The sequence below is a fragment of the Tachypleus tridentatus genome, chromosome 7 (assembly GCF_004210375.1).
Source record: "Tachypleus tridentatus isolate NWPU-2018 chromosome 7, ASM421037v1, whole genome shotgun sequence".
Classification (NCBI taxonomy): Eukaryota; Metazoa; Arthropoda; class Merostomata; order Xiphosura; family Limulidae; genus Tachypleus; species Tachypleus tridentatus.
In genome coordinates this window covers 126,887,843-126,906,003 of record NC_134831.1, presented here as the reverse complement: position 1 = coordinate 126,906,003, position 18,161 = coordinate 126,887,843, and the positions used below count along the sequence as shown (strand labels likewise).

Here is an 18,161-nt window from a genome sequence, read left to right as displayed (position 1 = left end):
ACCTTTTTCGGTAATCGTCAGGTTCACAAAAAAGAAAGAGGTAACTGACCGATAACTGACCACATGTTTGAAGGAGGTTGTGTAACTGAGTGAAAAAATGTAGAGGGCGTGCTCAGATGTTTGATTATATTTATTAATACAGGTATAAAGGTGTTCCTTTGTATTGGTTTATTTTGGGCTTGAGTTGTTGTAAAATTTTGCGATTGTCTGTTTGTTTCTTTATTTAGTATTTGGGTGTTTTCTATGTATATTGTTTTTTTATTTAGTATTTGGGTGTTTTCTATGTATATTGTTTCTTCAATATAGAAGTCGTGGCAGTTATCACATTGTATATTATAAATACTGTTGGTGTGGTGTTTGTCAGTGTAGTTTTTACATAATATAGACTTCAGTTTTGTGACTGGTTTTTGAACAAATTTAGTATTAACTGGAATTTCATATTTTGTAATTAGTTTCTGCCAAATGTTGGTTATTTTTCTGCTGATGTCAGGAATATATGGTATACAGCAGTATATGGTTTCGTGGTTTTTTGATTCGTGAGATATATTTACTTTTTTTTGTTGATTGATTTTGCTTTATGTCTAGGTGTGTGCGTATAATGTTTTCTACGGTTTGTGGAGGAAACATATTAATGTTGATGAAGTATTATTTTATTTTGTCTAATTCGTCATTAATTTTATCTGGTGAGCATAGTTTTATGGCTGTGTTTATTTGGTTTCTTAGTATATTGAGTTTTTGTTTTGTTTCAAGTGCTGAGTCCCAAGAAATGTATAGTCCAGTATGGGTGATTTTTCGGTGGAATTCTGTTTTAAATTGTGTATCGGTTCTTGTAATTTTGAAGTTAATAAAAAAAAATAACACCAAAGGTTTACAACGTAGCGAAGAGATTCAATATGTATTTATTCTTTGTGGCAAATTCGTACCTTTACACAACCCTATCAAAATACTTTACTCGTTATGATCCACAAATGTACCACATATACTGTAATTGAGCCGAGGAACGTGTCTCTTTTATTGACATTTCTTCAGAAAAGCATTTAATCAGTTTAAAAATGCAGCCACACTTCGTGTATCATTACTGAGTGGAAAAAGGCACGTATACTCAAGAGGTGTAACATGTATCATTCTTCCACGAGATATTTGGAGGGAAAGTCACGAATGCGCAATGCATTCGTGCATTCCAGCAGACAAAAATGAATAAATAAATAGGTACTACATAAAGATTCTCGAAGTTACGGCATTCAAACGGAACGAGAAAAACAGTGTAGATGTAAGTTGCTGATAAAAAAACACACACACACTGTTCCCACTGAAAGGAATCATACTTCTGATTTTAGCGTTGCAAATCCGAAGACTTGCCACTGTTCCAGCGAGAGACTTTGAAAACGAAAGGCCTGTTAATGCGTTTCAAGAAATTACTATATAATTATGCAATAGTCGTGTTCAATTTTTATATGGTTACACAGTGACGTCAACTTATAATTGCTTAAATGTGGATTATAATGCGTGTACGTCAGATGTCGCTGTGGTAAATTCACACATAATATGCTGTTTAGATCGCTAATTTGTGTGATATTATGCAACATTACAACACGACTTGTGATTGTATGTATAGTGTTTTAATTGTATTTTACTCATCATAATGAATTTATATTTATATCTGATTTATAGAACTAAAAAATATTCCACACAGACACTCCACCATGACAAGAAACACAAACATGTTTTATTTGATTAGGATTCGTCCAGAGTTGCCGATCTGACAAGCTCTGGTATAGCACAGAAGATCCTTGGCACCGCATACAAAACACAAAGGACCAGAAAAAAGACACTTGGTAAAAATTTATTATTAGTCCTATTGTAATGTTATGTGTCAAAAGCAACTGATTTATAATATATCATGCTTTGCTAACATGGGCGTTACATAAAACAAGAACTGAAAGTAAAATATTGTGTATTTTTACTTTTCAACTACGGCATAACGGATCGTAGAAAGGCTCTGAGTTTTTTGTTTATTTGATTTCTGGTTATTGTATTTTCAACTACTAACTTTGGCTCATAACTATGTCATCTCTTGACAGATGTGAGATCTAATTAAGTTTTGGACTCAGGAGGTCCAACCCTTTTGATTGATCTGTTTAATTACGCCCAAGTTCTCGCAGATTAATTCTTATTCTGTCTAATGTAATTCCAATTTGAGAGTAGGCTACTAGAAATTATAATTAATAATAAAATCGAATCAGATATAAATGCGCCCCACACTTGGTATTGCTGGCGCACAAAAATGTAGTTAATAAGAATAACAAAAAATGATCTCATAGATTAAGTTACTGTAATCCTTCCATACACAGTTTCAAGTTCCACAACTTTTGTTTTTTTCATATTTATTAATTCGTTTTAACAAATTCTGTTCCATTAATATTATATTCCTGAGTAGTGTTATCCTGATGAGTACAGGAATATTTTCACCAGTTCTGGTAAAAGTGACAGTAATGTTCACTTTGGAATATTAGAAGACATCGTGCACATTCAATAACTTGCTTTTACATTGGTTGTTAAGTACAAGAAAAGTCAGTTGAAATGTAAGAAATTTTGGCATTTTCTTGTGTGAATTTAAAATATATATATATTGATGAAATTCAAAATTCCTCGTGTTCATGTTTATCTGTTTGCAAAACAGCAGTTAGTGTGCAGTTTACTGCATAGAATTGTTCTTATGTTAGGACCAGTTTTCCATTTGTGATGAGTTTAAAATGCCTAAGACACTCATAATTCTATCAGATTAATATGGTATTCTACACTGACAGCGATGCTCTTATTATATGCGCAGTTCTTTTTTTTAATATGTCCAGCGAATTTTATAATTACGTTCTCAGCATTATTTTTTCTATGTTGTTACCTTTAAAAAAAGAATCATTCTGATTCATCGTAATCGGAAGTTTTTATTTTATTTTATTTATATATAGCGTATAACGGGTTAAAGTGTAAAATAAAAACATAAAACAAGAGAGCGCTGTAAATTTGTCTCAACCCCTCCCATCGCCATTGTTCGGTACGTACTTAGCGTCCTCTAGTGTTGTGTCGTTCTTACCACTGATGTGCTTAAACTCATGTTTTAAATAATACTCAAGTTATATTGCTATACATATTTTTATATGTATAAACAATATAAATATAAAAAGCTAAAGAACTGGTACATAAAATAACAACACAGGTTTGGAAAAGGAAATTTTGGAACACGTGTTACCTATAGGTTTATTATATTTATTCTGTTGTTAAAGCCCCGTAAAAAGTTATTTTACAAATACAATGTAATCAGTTTTCAAATGTAAATGATCCAAGATTTCATTTCAGACACTTTCTGCTACAATTTAATGATATGTTGTTTGAATAACAGTAATTTATTTTTTTTAAACAAATACCGTTTTAAAAATATTTTTAGTTGAAGTATAGGAAACAGTTTTCCATCAAGTACCTGATTCTGTGATAATAAATTTTTACATATATGTATTTCTTTTTAGTTACATACTTATTTCTCAAAGTGATTTGTCAAGAATAGACAGATGGTAATTAAACTACATCTAATAATAAGAGTTATACCTTTCACTATGTCAAAAGAGTCAATTTTTTTAGTTTTTTTAATAATGTTAATGGCTTAGTTTGGGACAGTTTATGATACATTATGCTGCAACAGGGCTATCTAGTGGTAGCAACATAGGAAAATCTCAATAATGTATTGCGAACTCGGAAATAAATTCACCGGAACGTTCTTAAAAATAGCTTTAGAACTGATTCTTGAAGCTTTCTATTATATGAACTGTAGCAGCCTTTGATACTGAACAACACAGCGATAACTCTAGCTTAATTCGATACTTTAAGTATTCTAATACATGAAATATAGCGGCATTTGTCATTGAAAGACATAATTATACCTCTAATGCATACGATATATAAAGAAGAACTAAAAATAACAATCTCAAATTTTAACTAAGATATCATCTATAACACCTACAATAGGTCAACTGAAAAGTTTCCAATACACGTATTTATATGTGTGATGAAATGTAATTTGTAAATAACGCAATATTACATTTAAAAGGACATAACTGAGATGTATTCCAACAAAATGTTTATTCGAAACTTTGAAATTACAGAATGATATTCCGATGCAAATCATACGACATTGTTTGCATAGTACCAATTTATTCTCTTTTATCAAACAAATGCAATATTTAAAAAAATATTTATTTTACTTGAAGTATAGGAGACAAGTCTTTATCAAGTAGCTGATTTAGTGATAATAAAGACTATGTAATTCTTTCTAGTCACATACTTCCTTCTCGAAGAAATGAGTTAAAAATTGACAGCTGGGGAGTTCAACGTAAATGTTTATAAATCTTTCTTATTTTCGTTTTCCATTCATTAATTAAGAATTTCAATCTTGTTACTTCAAACCACTAACAATTTATATATCAATCAAAACCAGCCAATAAAACACAACTGTGTTAATAAAGACATTAGTCATATAGGCTGTAACAAAAATGTGAAATATTGAGAAAATACTATGGCAGCTTCCTACGTCTTATTGGTAGATTGATTTTGTATACGTGTGTGTTGTTATTTTCAATAAATGTTTGAGCATAAGGATATTTTTTCTAGTGCTTTTATATAATATATATATGTTTAGTTACGAAATGAGGAGATAAAAAAATTCACATTTTAAATTTTAGATGTTAGACACATTTCCAACATTATGACTTCTCTTAAAACTGTTCCATAAGCTCTAAAGTTTACTTTGCACTTCTGAGCCATTTCACACCAGTCTGTCCAGAAATCCTCTAACTTTTCTGAGGGTATTCGTTTCATGATGGCTTCAGGCATAATGGATTCACAAAATTCTATAAAATGAAAAATAATAAACATGATATATCATTTAATAATATATTTTTGAGAGAATATGAATGTATATGAAAGGCAAACATTCTATTTTCGTACAATATATAAGGCAGGGAATTTCAAAACTCTATAAAGTTGATAACTGTAAAAAAATTAATTTATCAAGAACCAAAAAACTTACGTAACTGTAAACATATAAAATCAAGTATTTTTACTTTATAGCAAATATGTCAACATTAAGTATTTGAACTCAGTAGCAAGTATATCGTCATTAAGTGATTTGGCAAATATGTCAGCGTCAAGTAGTTTAACCTAATAACAAATATGTCAGCATCAAGCAGTTTAACCTAATGGCAAATAAGTCAGCATCAAGTAGTTTAACCTAAGGGCACATGTGTCAGAATCAAGTAGTTTAACCTAATGGCAAATATTTTAGCATCAAGTAGTTTAACCTAATGACAAATATGTCAGCATCAAGGAGTTTAACCTAATGGCAAATATATAAGTAACAGGTATTTAAACTTAATGGTGAATATATTAATCAATTTTTTTCTGCACACTTGTGATTCTTCAAGAATAATATGAAATTTACACAAGACATAACAGCGGTGTGAAATAATACACCAAACAGTCGCAACGATGGTTCACGTGCTCATTTGCTTATTAGAATATTCAGTTGTATTAGAAACCTTATAATATAAACGTTTAACTAAACGAACGTTCTTCCAAACCGAAAATAATACTGAAATGTAAGAAAACTTCTGATTGTATAAATGTGTTGGAAATTATTTTAACAGAAGATTTTGTTGTTTCTAATATGAGCGGGAAGAACGCCTTGTTTCACAAGAAAGTATTTTATAGAAGAGCTGGGATATATATATTGTGACAACATATTTCACTACAGATTAAAGGCTTCGTCTTAATACAAATACCTTCAAAAGTGGTAATACAATATGTAATATCAGTGTTCGCTAAATGTATTCACATCACTATTCTACTTTATCACTAATTCTCTTACGTTTAACAACATTTACCACTATTTTATACAAAAAACTATTTGAAATGAAATGAACTAGAGTACGTCTCAAAATTTACATTGTTACGTATTTCTGTGTGTTTTGTTTTCTGGAATCAATGTTCCTATTTGAAATAAATTATACTGGTTAGGTTAGATTAAATCACAACTGCCCTTGCCGTTATCAGTTACTCAAGCAATAGGTGATTCATAATTTGTTAATTATACTTACGTATGTATTGGCTTTTCAAACTGAATACTTGAGTTTGGGGCGTTGGGGCAAAAAAGTCAGTATCAAACCCACACTCATCTGCTAGCTTCTTAGTTGTACCATAAGGGTCGCTGCAGTCATAAGTTACCCAAAAGAAGTTTTCTACATCCTGGAAAAATTAAATCTAATCTTGTGCAAATAATTTAACTCATCAACACATTCTTTAGCTGACAGCACACTAATGTATTTTCATCATCTAAATGATAGATTTTATAGTCGTCTGTTTTATTATTTAACTTACAAAACGTATAAAAGACATAAAATGTTATTTAACTTATTTAGCGTCGGGAAGAAATTATTATTATGATTATTTCACTAAAACATACAAATAAAAAGTGTTTTTACTATTTTGATAAAGGTTTTAAAGTGGTTTTTATAACTTATCTGATTTTGTATGTGAATAGTAGATGTTTTTATTATCTATCTCGTGTCAGAAAAAGTTGTATAGACTAAATACAATATGTAACAAAATGTTTACTTTTTCTTGTTTTTGGACAGAAATTGTTATTTCCCAATTGCTTATGCCTAAAGTAAATGAAAAAAAAACAACCTATTTTTCTCTTCAGTCTTTACTTTTGTGACCTTAGCTCCCTGTAACCACGCCGACTGATACGTGAAAGTGATTTACATTACAGTCGCAAATCTCGAAAAACTACTCACATCTAAAAATTTTTGTATAACTTTAGTATAAATACATGTAAATCAGTTGTTTCTTTCAAACCTTATGTAAATGAAAATGTGCAAACTTGCCCGTTTAAACATACAAAATAGGTTAATTTCTAAATTTCTTTATCACGGTCACAAAAGCGAAGTTTGAAGGGAATAATGGCCATTTTCTGTACTTTTACAACATAAGAAATTAATAAATACCACATACTATTCAGGAACAAAATTTATTATTTATTATTATTAATAATAGCATAGTGCTATTATTTAAATAGTCTTCTAATAATAAAATAACCCTATTGTTAGTTGCTTTCGATAAAACAACTAGCTTTATTAAATACAATACTCTAAAACTATTGCAATGTGTTAATTAGAATCGCTACCTCATTTCTTAATTACAGTGTAGTTAATTGGATAAAATTATCTACTTCTTCAATTACAGAAAGGTAATACATTGTTTGTTTTAACAAATATTATTTGTTAGTCGTTCCCAATTTTGAAATTACAAGTGACAAAAAATACTTTGTAAATGTAGAATGCTGTAGAGATGACAATGTTGAAGAAAAATACATATTTGCTTTAATATTACTGGACTTTTACGTTATATACTCCTGAGTGTTGATATGTAGCTTGTTTACTTTAATATCACAATCATGTTAAGATAGACAACAATATTGTGAAGCTTAGAGCCTAGGACTTACGTACCAAAAAAACTATGTTGAGTTAAAGTATGTGTTGGTTATATTAATAACTGTGTGTGTTCTCTTATAGCAAAACCTTATCGAAATATATGCTGAGTCGACCGGGGTTAATCGAACCTCTGATATTACAGACTCTCTACGAAGTCGGTCGCAGTAATAATCGATTAAAAAATAGTTCACGAAGGAGTGGTAAGTTGTGTTGACTAGACTTAATTAATTCTAATAATAAAATTCCAAGTAAAATATTTTGTTCACCTGTGATACATATATATGTATATATAGAGAGTGTGAAGAAAGATTAATACTGATAGGTACAAACAAATAAAATTAAAACAAAATCGAAAGAAAGAACTGCATTAAACATCAAATCCAAACCTTTGACTTATTTTATTTAATACACTCAAACTATTTACTGCACTTATTGTAAAATACGTTAGAATAACGTTTTATTTAACATTTATTTAGAATATTGCTTTATTTGTTTGTTATAAAGACGATCGTTCAGACAGACAAATATTAACTTTGGAACAGATTTAGAGTGATCTGGTCTCACATGTATGTATGTACTCCATCCACTGTGGCAGTTTTGACATATCTTTTAAACTGCTTAACAATTCTTCTGTACATTCACCCAGAGCAAGAAAATAACCACCTCGTTTCAACAAACGGTGAAAGACCTTTAAAAGTTTTGAGGTATCTTTGACACAGTGAATAGAAAAGAGCGAGAATATCTTGTGAAATGTCCCCTCCCATTCTGGTGGAATCCTACAAGAAAATCCAAAACAGCAGTAAAAATATTTCTACACAGGTAAAAACTAATAGAAATGAAGCTTAGTCTTAAACTTCAAATTAGGGACAGCTAGCATAGGTAGCCCTCGTGTAGCTTTGCGCAAAATTGAGAAACAAACAAAGACAAAGAAGTCCAAGAAATAGGTAGTTTACATGTATGAAAACATAATTTTCAATCCTAAAGTGACCACCAAAGGATGACTACATAACATATGTTTTACGTGCTACAAATTCACCGCTAAAGAAACAACAGACTTTTAGTCTTGATCTACGTAAGTAAAATGCTTTGCTCAGAAGGTATGGGTAGTTGTACCTAAATAGTATATAATATTTTTCTAAATTCACCTGTACTCTTTTCAATTATCATTTTATTTGTCTTAGAGCAAAGTCACATTAAGCTATCTACTGTGTGCACCACGTGGAATAAAATCCCAGATTCTAGTATGTAAGTCCGTAAACTTACCATTGCCCCACTAAGGGACTTATTTTTGTGTATAATTAATATATGTTTTGTAGCTGCGATATTCTTTTGAAACAAAACCCTATACATAATATTCTTCAAATGTATAAATGTGCTAAATAACTATTCAAAAAAAGAAAATGGCGGATATTCTCATTCCAAATTTTCTTTGAAATTGAGTTGTCCTTTCTAATTTGTTTCTTACTAAAGCTTGGGCATTATACACATTAAGAATTCATGTAATATTTATTAATGTTTTAATCAGTTTAGCTTAATTAATCCCAATGGAAATCATTTCAAACTCAGAGCCAACTTATAAACAAGTTACATCATTCATAACGATATATTACGTTAAAGATCGGCGACGCTTGGTCTGTATTTCGTCAGTTTATGTGTTGTTACAACACAGTGAAGATAATAATAATTTTAACAGATATTTCTTCTGGCTATATACGAGTGTTTAATAACAAGTAAACAGCAGATTTCTACTATTCACCTCATGTGCCGCAAGTCACTATTAACTAGTTATGTTGATCACCACCAGAAGGTTACGTATGGCCAGGTGGTTAGGGCGCTAGACTCGTAATCTAAGGGTTGTGGGTTCGATTTCCTGTCACATCAAACATGCTCGCCCTTTCTGTCATGGAGTCTTTTTAATGTGGCAGTCTATCCCACTATTCGTTGGTAAAAGAGTAACCCAAGTGTTGGCGGTGGATGATGATGACTAGCTGCCTTTTTTTCTAGTCTTACACTGCTGACGTAGGGATTGCTAGTGCAGATAACCCTCGTGCAGCTCTGCGCAAAATTAAAAAAACAAACAAACAATACCAGAGTTCATCGGGTCGTATGGGCATGCAACACAGAACGGTACAGAAGTCATTACAATCCATAACAACTGTTGTTTTATAAATGACTGATATAATTAGGTTTCTTCCGAAATATTTTGTGCTGCATGTCCATTTGCCGAATGAGCTCTGGAATTGTTCGAAAGCATTTCGGCATCAGCGACGAGGCCTACGGGATTTATGGTCAAAGATACTATTATCTTTTACTAGAAAACCAACTAAAACCAATACAGAAGCCTTTGCTTTAAATTATTGTTTTTATAATTTAAAGATGTAGTTTTGTTATATTTCATATCGCTCAAAGTTGTTATATAATAGAAAATTGTTTTGTTTGTTTGGAATTAAGCACAAAGCTATACAATGAACTATTTCTATAGTCTACACAATGCTCTGTCCATCACAGGTATCGAAACCCGGTTTCTGGTGGTGTGCGTCCATCAGGAGCAAAATGTCTTATGAATTGTGACATTCTGTATGGTTAACCCCTAAGTTCAATTTACTGTATTAATTGTGACGTTCTGGATGATTAACCCCCTAAGTTCAATCAATTGTATTAATTGTGACATCCTTGATGGTTAACCTCTAAGTTGAATTAATTGTATTAATTGTGACACTCTGGATGGTTAACTCCTAAGCTGGATTAAGTGTAATGTGGTTTAGCTCAAAACAGTTATCACACGAATTTCATATTTCGCTCTGTTTCACGTAAGAAATACAAATTTCCTGAAACTACAATTAGCAACAGGAAGAAATGTAAAATATTTTAAGAATGTTATAATTCAAATTTCAAAATTCCCTCAATCATGTTAATACTGATACATAGTAAAACGAACAGGTTTATTCTGTGTAACATTTTTGTTTTTGTTGTTTTCTAACACAAGATTAAACACAAAAAGAATTTCTTCAAAATATTCAGTTTTCTTCAATCGATTTTTTTTTTCAGATAGTAAGCATACCCGTCTTATAAACTTCTAAATTTTAAACAGCAATTGCAAGGGCGTCTGGAAAGTCCCGAATCTTTGCATGAAAATCATGAAAAACAACTATGCTAGGATTATCTATTTTATCTTGTTGCACTGTAGTTTAAGTTTGTTTTGTTTTTAATTTCGCGCAAAGCTATGCGAAGGCTATCTGCGCTAGCCGTTCCTAATTTAGCAGTGTAAGACTAGAGGAAGGTAGTTAGTCATCACCACCCACGGCCAAATCTTTGGCTACTATTTTACTAACGATTAGTGGGATTGACCGTCACATAATAGCGCTCCCACTGCTGAAAGGTCGACCATGTCTGTGGTGACGAGGATTCAAACCCGTGACCCTTACGTTACAATTTGGGTGTTCAAACCACCTAACTATGTTGGTCCGAGCGTGATGATTTTTAAAATGATGATACTTGAACAGCTAAGTAAAAAATAGTTTAGTTATTATTATAAGTAGACGATTACCCGTGGCGCTGGTGCATTAGATCCGGGTATGACGTATTCATGATGTCATATCTGCACCCTTAAAATGAAGAAAAAAAAATTATCCGTGACGGGAAACGTAGTCGAAATAGAAAAATCGTGACTCCTATTGCAAACCGGCATGCGATCAGTATAAAAATTTCGCGAAGTTGAGGTTGCACGTCGCGTAATAGAAAAGTTTTTTCAATATCATATAAGCAAGAGTTCCATTATTGTATGATGATGATGTATTATTAAATACATTAAATTTATTTCTCGGAATTCAATCTTTTCGTGGTTGAATGTCTTCTTGGCGTATTCAACAAACACCGGTTGGATGTCAACACCGATAAGTTTCTTCAAATTGACACATTGTGGTAGCAATATATCTCGAGTTATTGTTCCTGGACCACAACCGAAATCTAAGATATTCCCTTCATTTGACCAAGTCATTCGTGTTTTATAAAAAGGCAGTTTGGAATTAATCTAGTCCAAATTCATTGATTGCCTCCTGGATATATACTGATCTACTAATGGATTCATTCTAAAATATATTTAATTTAGTTAATTTGCGTGCTATTATTCTAGTCTTATAATAAACAAAATGACAAATTAGAAAACCAACAACAATCTAAACTCTAAAATAAATCTATTATCACAAACATATCATTGAACCTAAAGACATAATATAGATATGAACTATTTTCAAATAATATTTTCTAACTCACATGATTTCTAAAAGATTATTATAAAATACAACATTATAAGGGCTTCTCCAGTGGAGATACTATAAGAAATTTTGTTTTAAAATCGTTGTGATATGAAGGCTAAAATAGTTTCTTTGTTTGTTTATTTGCTGACTTCTCTCCAATACTACTAAATTAGGTAAGACCTGCGCAGATTGCCCTCATATGACTTTGAGCGAAATTAAAAACAAAAACACTACTCTCCATAACGTAATATTCAGAGACTCAGTAATAGGTAATAACAGGGTTTTTCTCGTTGAAGTATAAAATTCAATCTCAGTTTCAGTTAGTTTGTTTATCTTACAGTACAGTCTGAGCTTTGCGGTAAGTGTTCAGAGCTTTGTTTCGTTTGTTGTAAACTATAAGCTTTCTGATATACGTTTGTGTCTTTGTTTCTACCGTAAAGTCGAGCTTTCTCATAAGTGTTGAGAGCTTTTAGAAATGTTTCGATATTACAAAAAAACTAGTTTCGAAATATCTGTGTTTACCTCTTCAGTTTCATGTCATATGTTGGTAAGGAAAAAAATACTTGTACTCAACATATAAACCTTTACGTAGTCCCAGGACTTTGACTTTATTTAAGAACACAGGAGGTCGCAAAGTTGTTTAGCTCAAAGTGATCTTTTGGAAGGCGTTGAAATTAAGCAACTTTCTTATTAAGACACTTTCAACAATTCAGTTTTTATGGTTACTAGTTTAATAAAAAAAATAAATTATTCTTGGTTCCCGATCAGTTGGATGACAGAATATTTCATACAATAAAAAACAAACATTGTCAACCTTTCCATGATTAATGTGTTTATGTGAATGTTTCAACACTCCTTCCGGTTTCATTTATATAACATTTTTCACAAGAGTTTAAGTTAACTTACTGTTAAAAATATTCACTATGTAGTTCTAAAGCTATCTTTTAGGGGTTCTGTATTTGTGTTGTTGCCAATATAAATATATTTCGTAATGTTGTTTGTTAATTTTTCCCTGTCTTTATAAATCGAGGCTTTCATTGTTCTATGACAGCAAGTTGCAGTGAAATATTGTGAAATGTGGAGTTCTTTGAAAATATAGAATGGTTTTAGTATCATATTGAAGTATTGCTTCATGGCATATTCTAGGGACTCTCAGAAGAAATGAAGATATTCAAGGTGCTCTAACCTGGTTTTGGTTGTATGAAAAGATCCGAACAGAACTTAAAGAATGTGTCGGTTTAAGGCCAAAAGAGAGGACGGAATTATGCTTTGTCTGGTTATCCAACAAAGGAAATTTTTCTTTTCTCAGCGTGTTCTCATGTGGCTTAATTTGAACTATTTACCCTCCTTGTGTCACTACAGAAACTGGTGTATATGGAGAGACAAGACACTCTTTATCCTTTTAATATATTGGATAGGGATGTTTTCCATGATTTCAGTTCGTGAACAATTACAATATTAAGAATTATGTTATTAGTTAAGAGTTGTAGGTTTGTGTGCTTTTGTTATAGCAAAACCACATCGAGCTAACTGCTGAGACCACGGAAGGGAATCGAACCCCTCATTTTAGCGATGTAACTCCGTCGACTTATCGTTGAACTTGCAAGGGGCAATTCTAAGAGAAAAAAATTCTTTCTTAAAATGTATCGCATTTAGAAAATTGCGGATAAAGTTGCTTTAACTATTTTAATAATTTAAAAGGACAATTATCACACACAATACACATTGTAAAGAACAAGTGTCACACACAATACACATTGTAAAGAACAAGTGTCACACACAATACACATTGTACAGCTTGCTTCCGTACAAACGACGAAGAAATAAAAATGTTTTACTTTACTTTTCAAACTTCTCAATAATTTCAAAATGGCAGCTTTTAAGAGCAGTATCCTAAAACTCCTCGTGCCTATAGAAACAAAGGAACCAACAAACAAACAAATATCTCTAACATCATTATACAATGACTACAGTAAAATACGTAACTTCTATAAGAAAAAACAACTTTTTTTTCATAACAAATGATATAAACAAATACAGGAACAATTTCAGTGTTTGAGCTTTTATCGAAAATATTTATTTAAGAGTTTCCTACAGTAAAAGATATGTTTAACATCAACATAGTTATTGAATATCTAAAAAATAGCAGTCATAGAAAATAATCGATTATTGTTCATGCTTCTGTTAAAACCGTGGTTATATGATATGTTCCAAATCAACGTATCGATTTAATACTTGAAGAATTATCAAACTTATGAAGCACTAAAGGCAGGCAACGTTACAATAGATCTTTGTCCTAAGTTAGAAGTTGCTGTGATATCACTGATACTATATCAAATATATAAAAGACACTATCAAATATGACTCCAGATATAATACTACTCCTACCTTGTACAGAAGAGTTGTTCACAAACGTGTGAGTTCTTTATGAGAATATATACAAGTTATGGATGTGAAATCTGCCCCTCTTTCTAATTTTCTGACCCAGAGCCTATCATGCTGTGAAAATAAGATCACGTGATCACATTTAAGCTTTCAACAGCTACCGTTATAAACTTCATAGCTTCTCAAAGGTGCAGTGGGGTGTCTGTGGACTTCCAACGCTAAAATCTATTTCGAGTAAAACAAAAAGTGTAAAATAAAAAATTACGAAATATTGAAATTCAAGATGGCTGACCATAAAATAAATGTCATCACCACAAGACATAAGTTATTCTTTTGTAATTATTTACGTAAGCATCTTTCGTAAGCAGTATCTCGTTTTCAATTAATTATCACTGATAAATATGCTTCTGTTCCAAATCTTAGATTGCTGGTTAAAAATTAATTATATTCTTAAGTTTTGTTAAACGTCGTGTATACTTTGAGTCAGGGCTACGTAAACTTTTTTTATAAACAAAGATAAAATTTAAATGGTTTGGTTTGTAGTTGACCATTTTACTTCATTAATAATATGTGATATTTTTCTAATTTGTTTGTTTTACAGCAAAAACGAACCCAGCATGGCCAAGCGTGTTAAGGCGTGCGACTCGTAATCTGAGGATTTGCATCCCTGTCGCACCCAACATGCTCGCCCTTTCAGCTGTGGGAACGTTATAATGTTACAGTAAATATCACTATTCTTTAGTAACAGAGTAGTCCAAGAGTTTGCAGTGAGTGGTGATGAATAGCTGCCTTCCCTTTAGTCTTACACTGCTAAATTAGGACTTCATTAATAACAGTGATATTGTTTAAATTCGTTTGTTTTAGTCCAAATACACATTATTTCTTTGTAATTAAGCACAAAGTTGAATAATGGGCTGTGTGTGCTCTGCCCATCACTGTTATTAAACTCTAGTTTATGTGTTGTAAGCCCCTATACATATTATTGTGTTATAAGGTGGCAAACTCGAAGAAACGAAACTCATTTAAAGTTTATAAATTTTAATGAGATCTAGAATAAAACCTAATTTTACATAGAATTCTGTTTGTCATAAATAATAAGCAACTTGTAAAAACATGCAGCTAAAATTATGTCTCCATATATTCATCAAAAGTACAACAATCTCCTTGTATAAAAGTAAGGGAAGGCTAGGAAGGTATATGTAAAAAATGTTCAAATGAATGTTTCTGTACTTCTTTCAACATGAAAATACTAAATCTACCAATGAAAATACTTCACGTGATCTTTTTTTTTAAAAGCATAGCTACGTAACTTCGTTTTATTTATATACGTCTCGTCAGTTAATTTGAAGAAAATTTTTTCTTGAACCTTGCGACGTCGTGCTGACGTCACCCTACAGAATATTTGATCAATGTTAAAAATATGATTTCTTAAGACACGTTTGTTATAACCATGGATTTACTGAGTTGTCTTTCTACATTTTTAATCAATCCATTAGGCAAACTGTCTATAGGCCTACGACTTTATTTCTTGTTAAACACAAATCTGTATAGTGGGTTAACTCTGCTTTGTCAAAAGCGAGTATGGACATCTGATTTTTAACGTTATAAACCTTGAGCCAACGAGAGACCAATAACATACGGATGACACAAAACAATATGGTCGAAAATACTGTAATTACTGAATTTAATTCCACTAATTATTACTGTGAGATTTACTGTGTATTTTGCATGAAAATGGGAGATTTCACCCAGTTCTCTGAAGTGAATGGTTTAGATATAAAAACAAAATCAAACTACTCAATACAGTGTTATACGTAAGCTCCACCTTGAATGTTTTCTCACAAAATTAAACAATTTTAATTATTAGCGGATATATTTTGTGTAAGAAACTAGAGGTAGCTTTATTTTCAGTAATAAGTCCCCCACCCTTATGGTAAAGCGTTCAGCTGAAGGCTATGATACAAAAAAATTGGGATTCGATTCCCGTAATAGACAAAGCAAGGATAATCTAATATGTAGCTTTATGCTTAATTCGAAATTTAAAAAAATATTTTCGTTTTTTATGTATGCTTGGAACTCTTGGACGATTTACGAATTTGATTTTAAAATAAATAAAATAACTTCAGATGTAACATGAAAAGGTCATCTTGCCACGGAGAAGACAAAATCTGTATGGAATAAAAACTCCTCTCAAATGATTTCAAAAAATAGAATTTCTTATAACGTTGGCCATTAGGTTTGAAACTTGTACCGATGAAATAAAACCTTACCGGTAGTTCCAGCTAATTCCTCATCTCTGATGTGTGGTTGGTTCTTTGCTGCTCCTTTGACCTGACTAGGAATGAACTGAACTTTGTTTGTAATTAAACTCAAAGCTACACAATGGATTCTCTGTATTCTGCTCACCACGAGTATCGAAACTCGGTTTCTAGAGTTGTATGTTCACAGCATACCGTTGTGTCGCTAGGAGGCTAGCTCTATTTATGAGATGAAATTAAGCTGAGAATGTTCTCTCTGCCACATATAAAACAAAATCTCATTATTTAAAGACATTTGTTACAAGTCAAGGTTTTTTGTTGATAATAAACCTTACAGTGTGTTAATAGAAACATGTCCTACAGCTTCAATAACGCAACATGATTTGTTAATAAAAGGTGGAAAATTTTCTCCATCGAAAAAAATTGATTAATGCAAACGATAAATGGATGCCAAGCTCCAGATAGAGAAATATTGACAGTTATCACTACTGAAGTAAATCTTTTTTATGTCTCATGATGTGTGAGTAATTTACATTGAGGAAAAATGTATAATAGGAACTGAATTCACGTCGAGACATAGATTGAAGGCTATACCAATTTTAAATAGCTTCACAGGTTATAATTTAGAAAATTCTGTGCGCTACAGGACTAAAGGTTGAACTTCTAGTGATAACAAATAAGAGCAGTCAGTATACCACGAAGAAATAAAATATAACTGTAGGACATTTTGCAGTCTCCAATTAGTTTGAACTTTAAAAAAAGGCGGCCACTCACTCCAATTATTCGCTTATGACTTAGAGGAAAGTTACTTCTCTCAATTTTAACTCATACCCCTTACAACTAACTTCGTAACAAACAATTAAATATTACAATTTTCGTAAGACGTAATGAAAGATTCGTTACATTTACTCAATGTAACATTTATTTACACAAGCATACCAAAGAAAATAAAATTTAAAACTTAGTTATTTGCTTTGATACATTTAAACAATTCAATTAATGGATTAGACTTTAGATATATCGTCTCTTATTACAATAGCATTTTCTGCCCACCAGGGGTTAAATTACGACCTGAGGAGCATGACTCATCCTTTTTCCAAGAAAGAACATTTCGCGAACAAGAACTATCAAACGATGGAGCTAAAGCACATAGGACGTTTCGAAGAGACAAACCTTCAGTTTCGTTCACTGAAGCAGATTGTTGAAAGTTACTGAGCAACTGTTTAAAATACAAACCATAGCAATACCTCCATCTAAAAATTGGTGGTTCTGGTTTGTTTGTTTTTTTTAATTTCGCGCAATGGTACACGATGGCTATCTATGCAAACCTTTGCTAATTTAGCAGTTTAAGACTAGAAGGAAATCACCTAGTCACCACCATTCACCGTCAACTCTTGGGTTTTTCTCTCAGCATCGAATGGTGGAATTGACCGTAACATAATAACTCTCCCAGGACTGAAAGGGTGAGCATGTATGTTGTAACGGCGATTCGAACCTGTGACTCTTAGATTACGAATCAAGCGCTGATGGTTTTGGTTAGGAAAGAGAGAAGATCATCCAAAAATTCATTGTGATGAGGAGTGGTCTACCTCCTAATGTCATTAGCAAGACGATAATTTAAACTTTACAAGGGCTCGTAAAAGATTATTTCACAAACATCTAGCCCCATCAGAAAATTAGAAGTTGTTTGATAAAATAAGGTGGTTTAAGAACATTGAATCACA

The 18,161-nt window shown here is 31.8% G+C and overlaps 1 long non-coding RNA gene across 1 annotated transcript; it reads right to left on the bottom strand.

Moving 5' to 3' along the window:
- Positions 1 to 3,655: 3,655 nt before the first annotated feature.
- LOC143256550 (uncharacterized) lies at positions 3,656 to 16,637 on the bottom strand. The gene is made up of 4 exons (XR_013031398.1): positions 16,450 to 16,637; positions 14,183 to 14,404; positions 6,144 to 6,291; positions 3,656 to 4,898 (listed from the first exon to the last, which is right to left on the bottom strand). It is a non-coding gene; the product is annotated as an uncharacterized LOC143256550 (long non-coding RNA).
- Positions 16,638 to 18,161: the final 1,524 nt, after the last annotated feature.